This window comes from Neofelis nebulosa, chromosome X (assembly GCF_028018385.1).
Source record: "Neofelis nebulosa isolate mNeoNeb1 chromosome X, mNeoNeb1.pri, whole genome shotgun sequence".
Taxonomy (NCBI): domain Eukaryota; kingdom Metazoa; phylum Chordata; class Mammalia; order Carnivora; family Felidae; genus Neofelis; species Neofelis nebulosa.
This window is the reverse complement of record NC_080800.1, coordinates 112,248,207-112,257,148: the sequence shown is the minus strand read 5'-3', so window position 1 is coordinate 112,257,148 and position 8,942 is coordinate 112,248,207.

Here is an 8,942-nt window from a genome sequence, read left to right as displayed (position 1 = left end):
GGCTTGTGGCACCTGCTGTTCCCTTCACATGTGTGATTATCACAGTTGTGCAAGTACAAGGTCGAATCCTGTATTTAAAATTTTGAGGGGCACCTGGGTGGCTCAGTCAATTCAGGGTCCAACTCTTGGTTTTGGCTCAGGTCATGACCTCACAGGTTCATGAGTTCGAGCCCTGTGTCGGGCTTTGAGCTGACAGTGCGGAACCTGCTTGCGATTCTCTCTGTCTCCCTCTCTCTCTGCCCCTCCTGTGATCTCTCTCTCTCTCTCTCTCAAAATGCATAATTAAACTAAAAGAAAAAAGAACAAAAGAAAATTTTGACATTGTGCTCATCACGATTATTTTGCATTAGTTTTGATTTTTAAGAAATGACAGCGAACTGGGGCGCCTGGGTGACTCAGTCAGTTGAATGTCCGATTTCAGCCCAGGTCATGGTCTCATGGCTTGTGGGTCTGAGCCCCGCGTCGGGCTGTGTGCTGACAGCTCAGAGCCTGCAGCCTGCTTAGGATTCTGTGTCTCCCTCTCTCTCTCTGCCCCTCTCCCACTTGCTCTGTCTCTCTGTCTAAAAAATAATGAAAAACATTAAAAAAATAACAAAAAAGAAATGACAGCGAGCCATTTTTGCTAAATTTAATGGAATTTCATAGTCCAGTGGTAGACTAAGGCCATAGAATGAAGGGGCTTGGATCTCCAAGACAGAACAATTCTAATTCTAATTTTACTGCACAATGGCAATATTGACAGTGTTTGATGAAGAAGAAAGATATTCTGGGAAGACTCTCAATGTGGTATGTACCCAGTAAATATTATGTATTCACTAGGTTCAGGATGGACACCCAGAAGGAAAAGAACATAACAGTAGAGGTAGAAAGAACCTAGAGTTGCGCCAGTTCCATTCCTTCAGGTGAGCAAATGAAGAGCCAGAGAAGAAGAGCGACTTGAGAAAGGTCACAGAGACAGCTAGGGTGCTGAACTGGGGTCAGAGTCAAGGCTCCCCGAATCGTGGCACTGTATAACCGGTTCAGTTATGTGGAAGATGTTCATTAAGTTTCTACCGCTCTAGGCTCTCTTAAGCATGGGGATACAGAAATGAAAAGGCACATAGCCCTCGTCCTGAAAAAGGTCCCGGTCTTCTGGGTAAGCATCCAAAGCATGGTGGGAGAGCAGGGGACGTGCCAGTGCGTCAACCTGGATTGTCAGGGAAAGCTTCTCAGAGGAGCCACGGCATAAACTCAAATGTACAGGAGGAACAAGATGGGACTACAGATGGACCGATGAATAGAGGGGAGGGAGGGCCTTCTTCAGGTGACATCACTGAGGAAGCCCAGGTACCCAAGAGTGCGATGAGCTTCAAGAACCACAAGGAGCCTCAAGTTTGAGGCTGAATCTTTTGAGGGATGAGGTTGAACAGATTTTAAAGGGACTAGATTATGACACGCAGTGAAGTTGGAAGGGCAAGCGCTGAAATTTGTCTCCACAAACTTGTTCCGCCAGTAAATAACCTTTGAGGGGCACCTGGGTGGCTCTGTCGGTTGAGCGTCCGACTCTTCATTTTGGCTCAGGTCATGATCCCAGGATCAAGCCCCAAGGTGGGCTGCACGAGGAGTGTGGAGGCTGCTTAAGATTCTCTCTCCCCCTCTGCCCCCTCGCCCTTACTCAACGTGCGTATGCTCTCTCTCAAAATAATAAATAAATAAATAAATAAATAACCAACGAACCAACCAACCTTTGAGCACTCTTTAAAAAAAATGTTGGTAAGCCATTACTCATATTGATTGCCAAGTGCTTCAGCAGTTCCTAAAATTTTGCACCTGGAGTGCTTCACTTGTTTCAAGCTAGTCCTGACCCTGCTCTGCCTGCCCCTGTGAACTTCACGTTGTGTGAGACCCTGAGCCATCTCGGGACTCACGGCAGATTTTCTGCCAGGGCAGTGTGCCCCTGAAGTATGAGATGTGCAAAGTATCGACACCTGGTCTTTTCCACCCCTTGTGGAAATCCGGCGCTAGAAATCCCGGCACTAGAAATCCTCAATGAACATTTGTTGAATGAAGGAAACATCGCAAGTGTCCGGGGAATACCTCAAATTCCTTACGGGAACTCTTTTGGTTTCCAACAAGGTCATTTTCAGACTTTCTTTCTTTCTTTCTTTCTTTCTTTCTTTCTTTCTTTCTCTTCTGTAACTGTGATTTATTTGAGAAATGATTTACATAAACATTCTAGAAAACTTCTAGGCTCTTTTGCAGTCTGGGCCTTGACAGTTCTTTACATGCTTCTTAACTTATCAAATACACTTTCCTTCTCTGTTCCGGCTCCATTGCACACGTGCAAAGGAAAAACAAAAACTATGACACGTGGGGAGTACACATTCAATCTCTTACTCATAAATAACATTTATTCATAAAGATCATTTTCAACTTCGAAGTTGAAGCAATTAAAATTGATAAATGCATGCACCAGTAAATATGTTCAGATAATTTAGTTGTTTGAAAATATATATGTTAGTTGCATGTTTAGGTTTATAAGAGATTGCCATTATGGCTCTACCGTTTTATGTTCCCACCAGCGAAACATGATTAATCCAGTTTCTCCATGTTCTTTCCACTATTTGTGCTGTCACTCGGACTTTAGAAGAAAGGTATGATGGAGGCACACCACTTGTGGCCAGGGAAAGCCACCTCTCCAGACAGCAGTGTCCAGGCCACAAGGACCTTATGGCATCATCTGTCCCCGGATTGCCATTTTACAGAGACACACAGGAGGCCCCAAGGAGGGAAGGACCCATCCAGGATCATAGGCAGCTGGGGTCAGAGCAGAGTCTGGAAGCCAAGTCGGCACACCACCTACTGCATGCGCGTCTCCTTGCCCGGGCCCGGAAGTCTCATGTGTTTGAGCCGTGGCCGCTCTGTTGGCTGGGAACAGTATTTCTGTAAGCACGCTAAGCCGTGCCCCCGGCTTAGATGTTTCCGGTACGTGGTCTGCGAGTTTTCACCCACTGCTCTGAGAAATTAAATGTTGCCAAGGAAGCAGTGGGAACCTCACAACTCATTTTCCATCTTTTGAAAACTGTTTTTCTTTTTCTTTTCTTTTAGAGAGGGTGAGAGAGAAAGAGAGAGGGCGTGTGACTGGGGGAGAGTGGCAGAGGGAGAGAGAGAGAAAGAGAGAATCTTAAGCAGGCTCAGCACGAAGCCTGACTCGGGACTCCATCCCACAACCAACATGGGGCTGGAACCATGAGATCACGACCTGAGCCGAAATCAACAGTGGACGTTCAACCAACGGAGCCACCCCGGTGCCCCCTCATTTTCCATCTTAGAATCCCCTACAAAAGCACTCTGCAAAACCTCTATAATTAGCAGTCATTTCAAAAGTTGGGGTCTATTTTTAACTCTCAAGTAGAGGAAACTAAACTACCATCCCTGACAGTTCACGTGGCCCATCTGGTGATCTCGCTAGTTTATGTTGAGAAATGTAAAATCGAATCTGTTCTAAACTCTCACTTAATGCCACTTGATAAATGAACAATAGGAAGGTTAAACAAATCCGTATCCAGATTAGTGGCTCACCTTCCTCGAGTCCCCGCTGTGGCAAAGTCCACCCAGTCAGAGGATAGGTATGTTTCCAATGCGATCGATGAATAGGCCCTCCCTTATGCACGCCTGCCTAACCACCTGCTCTGGGGTTTCTTCTCTGCGGCAGGGCTCCTCCTGACTGCCTTCGTGCAATGGCCATTTGATGCCTTTGTCATACTACAAGGTGGCCAGGCTGATGGACAATTTCCCTGGTCTCCACTCTCACGTGTTTCTGGACAGAGGAGAACACAAGGGAGATTCCTGGGGATTTTCAGGGGCAGGAGGGAAGCGGTGACCGTTTTGTGGCTCACACACTTTGTGGCCAATCTGCTGGGTCACCTCATCGGTTGTTCTCTTCCCGGAGTCTGACTTCGGCTTCTCTGACTCTAGGACCAAGAGGGTGTCTTCAGTTCCGTTCTGGAAGGCCTCTGCTTCTACAGGATACCCTCGTCTCTAAGGGCAGAGGCAAGAACTGCCATGGGTTTCCATCAATCCTCATGGAGTTTCAGCCGGTGCTTGTAGGTGTCAGCCTGATCTCATCTCCCCTTCTTGCATGTTTGCCCTGCTTCAGCATTTCACGTGAGACAACAGCCTCGTAGACAGAGACAGCGTGACTACCTCCAAATACTATATAAGGCCATATATATATATAAATATGTATATAATATATATGCGCATATACACATACATACATATGATATTTAAAATTATATCTATTTTATATATATTTAGAACTCTATACTATCTATGAATATATGTGTATACTACACACATATATTGGTTCTACTTTTCCTGCTTGAAGTGTGGCTGATACTGATTTTGGTGCTCAGAGTTCCAGAGAAACCTAGATCTAGGGATTGTTCTCTGAATTGCTTCTGTGTTTTCTGGAACATCTTTTTTAATCTCAGGAGATTTAGAGGCATCAGCTCCCCTGTTTCCAGTGTTAAAGAGGCTACAGGTAGTGAGTGGCAGGAAGTGGCAAAGAGTTATTCAGTTTGTGAATTTTATCTCCCTTTTAATCAGTGTCTATAAAAAAAAGAGGCTCTGAGTCACCAAGTATCTGTTACCTTCGAACATTGTGGTTGCAATAAAAAGTAGAACAGGGTTGGTTGGTTGCTTCTTGAATGTGTTGAGAACCAGGGAAAGACACTGAGGAGCCCAAGTTCTCACATCCCCTGGTCAAGGTCTAAGAAAGGACCTGCAGTATTGGCAAGTTGCCTTCGAAGAAGCCATTACCTCCAGTAACTGCAGTCCCGAGATTTGGGAAAACCGGATCCAAAGTATAATCCTGTAAATGGCTCGATGTCTGAATTCAGGCTGCCATAAGAGAATACCAGACTGGCTTAAACAGCAGACATTTATTGCTCCCAGTTCTGGTGGCTGGCAAGTCCAGGATCCGTGTGCGAGTGAGGTCAAGTTCTGATGAGGGACCTTTTCCTGGTTTCCTCGCCTGGCGGTCCTCTTGAAGACAGCACTCTTATGACCTAGTTACCTCCCAAACACTCCACCTCCTATTACATTGGGGGTTAACATTTCAAGATATGAATTTTGAGTGGATGCAAACATTCAGTCCATAACACTGAATTACAACACATTGGATCCCAAATTCACAGGATGCCTTCTATTAATGTTAGGACACTGAGTAGAAAGGAACAGAATCTCGACATTTATCATTGGGATATATTGGTCCATTGCGATGAAATTGTCTACCTTGACCCCGTAAGCTCTGTGAGTTTTCTTTGCTCCTCAGCACTCTACCACTCTTGCCCAAGGAGATTCAGTTTCCTCTTTTTCTGAAGAACCTGATGTGGTTTCTCTGAGCCAGTTCCAGGGCACTCAGATCCTCCTCAGGAGCTCCACCTTCCACCTCTTTTTGCTTCTGAGGAATAACTACACCCAAGTCCCCACAAGCACAGGAAGCGAGGTATACCCTGCCACCCACTGGGAGCTGTGCCATAACTGAAAAACTGTAAGCTTCTTCCCAATATGTATAACCAACAACTGCGGATATTTGTTTGGAAATGGCCCTTAAGGGTAGAGTATAAAAAGGTGGGAGAAATATAAAGTTGGATCAAGCCAAATGTCTTAATTTGGAATGATTAAAATGAGGTTGTGAATGAAATCTCTTTGCTTTTTGGGCTGGCTCCAGTAGTTTGCTTGGTTGGTTAAGTGAAATAAGGAACAACGGCCGCTTACTCTAAATTAAGGAGAAACGCAAGAACTTTCCTGGTGGACTATAGTGTGAGGCACCCAAAGCCCTCTGGGAGATTATGTTAGAGGGAATTTTTTAATGTAAGATCTGCTCATCTACCTCTTGGAGGGTCCAGAAGACACAACTTTCACCAAGGCTGAGAAAAATTAATTTATAATGAGACCCCCAACATCTTTGAAGAGCTCTATGGTAGCTCCTGTCTGTTGGCCAGAAATTACTATGGAAACTTCTAACATCCATAAACACAATGGTCATGGTTGGAGTCCGAGGAATCAGAACCAAGTAGCAGAACTTACTAGCCAAAGACCAAGCAGGAACAGTTCTCATAATGAACACCAGAGATGGTATGATAATCAGATTAGTCTGATTCCTAGAGAATTTTGGCGTTGGTAGTTGATCATGGAGTTTTTGGAAATGAAATAGATGTGCAGCCTACTAAATCCTTAATTTATCTAAGTGGAAATATTCTACATTTAGGAATAGAAATATAAATTTAATCCCTGAAACAGAGAGGCTTGGCCTCTCAAAGGTATGTTTACAAAGACAGATTATGACAGGAAGAGTTGGTATTTTCTTGAGCTTGTCTGACATATTTATGCCTTTCATATTGCTTTTAGGTTCATGATAGCAATTATCCTATTTTGGATTTACTAATTATTTTTAAAGTTTATTCAGAGAGAGAGAGAGGGATGGAGGCAGGGAGAGAGGGGGAGAGAGAATCCCAAGCAGGCTCCCAGTTGCCAGTGTGAATAGGGACTAGGGGTGGACTAGGGGCTGGAACTGATGAACCGTGAGATCATGACCTGAGCCAAAATCAAGAGTTGGACGCTAGACCAACTCAGCCACCCAGCTGCCCCAGGATTTAGTAATCATTAATTGATTAGTTTAAGAATTATACCAGAGGGACCCTCCTGCCAGCAGATGCCAATATGGAATTAAATGTGCAATATATGTTTGGGGGTAATGTCTGTGAATAATAAAGGTGAGAGAGAACAGGATTCGGCAGGGGGAACCTTCAGGCCACACGGCTGATCTAGCACTTGTGAGAGGAGGGGACGAGGAAGAAGATTGGGTATGAAGGGTCTCAGGCAGGAGTGCAGCTGCGAGAAAGTCTTGGCCAGCCCAGCAGGGACGTCTGACACCGAGATCTCCCATAGAGGAGGTCCATGTTGGGCAGAAGTGGCCAGGGCCTATAATCCGCCCCCCCCACCATCTTTCTCAGTCCCTGGCTGGGGGAAGCCTTGGAAGAGCATGGCCTCAGCTCGACTGCTGCAGCAGATCCCTAAGGCACCACAGCTGGAAGCTCTTGGTTGACTGCATTCCTGGCAGGATCAGCCATTGCTTCCTCGATGGAGATCCCTGCCGCTCACGTCCATGGCTGCCGGAGGAATGCATCTAGATTGCAAACCTACAAGGCTGCCTGGGCATACACCTCAGGATTTGGTGTTTGAAGTGACACAGGATATTCCCAGTGGCTTTAATGCTTTGTGGGTGCATTAGAATTCAGGACAAGGCAAGCAAGCGCACAATTTCCACTGGGAAAATTCTACTGTAGTCAACTATATTAAATGTACAGTCATTCACTAAGATTTTAAGAGGGTCAAATATTAATACAGAAATGAAAATCTCAGGAGTAACTAAATTATTTGCTTTATTTAAAGCAGGATTTGAGGGGTGCCTGGGTGGCTCAGTCAGTTAAGCATCTGACTCTTGATTCTGGCTCAGGTCACGATCTCACAGTTTGTGAGTTTGAGCCCCACATCAGGCTCTGTGTTGACAGCACAGAACCTACTGGGGATTTTCTCTCTCTCTCTGTCTCTCTCTCTCTGCCCCACCCAGGCTCTCTCTTCCTCTCTCTCTCAAAATAAATAAATAAACATTAAAATAATAAAGCAGGATTTGAATCCTCAGACACATAGAAATGCTTACGATATTCCCCGTAGTGGTCTTTTACACCAGTTAACTCAAAAGCGATCCAGTCTGCTGATAATGACAAATATTTGTGAAGGACTTTTGTTGATTAAAAAAAATCCCAAGTCTGACTTACATGAAGATGTTTATTACGAGTAGGTCATTTGATAGTACTTTAATATTTTGAACGCCAGTTTTTACCGAATCCCTAGTCAAATGTTATATATTTTTTCTTTTGAGTAGGCTTCATGCCCAGCGTGCAGCTCAATACGGGGCACGAACTCCCAACGCTGAGATCAAGAACTGAGCTGAGATCAAGAGTGGGAAGCGTAACTGGCTGAGCCACCCAGGTGCCCGGAGTTTTCACTGAATCCCTACCTCTGCTCAGGTGCAAGTTTATGTCTGTTAGGGAAGTGAGGGGTAACCAGCACACATCCTCCATTTCCCATGCTTATGCCCTTTTAATTCTCAAAACATCCACAGGAAGAAGATGCTATTTACATGCACATGTTATGGGCATGAAAACCAGGAATGGGAACTTAGATGGTCTGCTCAGCTTAATCAGGAGTAAAGAGGCTGCATCTGGGCCTGTCAGACTCTGGAGACTGCACACCCAAACACTGTTCCATAGGACCTTCTGTGAATTCAGTAAAGAATTTCTTGGGGAGGAGGGGCCAACAGCGGAGAAGTAGGGGGATCCGTACCTCCTGCATCTCTCAAACAAAGAAGGGCTGAAGCCAAAGGACTTTGAACCCCAAGAGTTGGGGAGGAAAAGAGACTGAGTCTACTGGGGAGAAACTGGGACAACCTGACATGCTATAGGTGGGTGATTGAGAGTGAGGGAGATAAAATAGGCCGCGTAGGCACGGAGGGGAGGGATCTCCTTCTGCGGAGAGACAAAGGGAAGAGAAAGAGGAGCTGGCAGGCGCAGGACTGTATCCGGACAAGAGAAAAACCTTGGATTGGGATGGAGTGGGATCCCATCTCTAACTGCCGGGCTTTCTCCTGACTGGGGCTGGCTGCCCTGTTTGTGCACCTGGGGAGGAGGGGAGCCACCTCCGGCTTTGGTGGTAGGCCAGGGGCGCAGTCTGCAGCAGGAGAAACGGGTCCCCTCCCCTGAAGTGCCGCTGCATGGGACAAAACCAGCCTGGACCACATATCAGGCTGGCATCGAGAGGCACCCCCCCGCAGTACTGGGGCACACGGAGCGGGAGTTTAAATCCCAGCCAAGCCCCCGGGGCACAGGAATCGG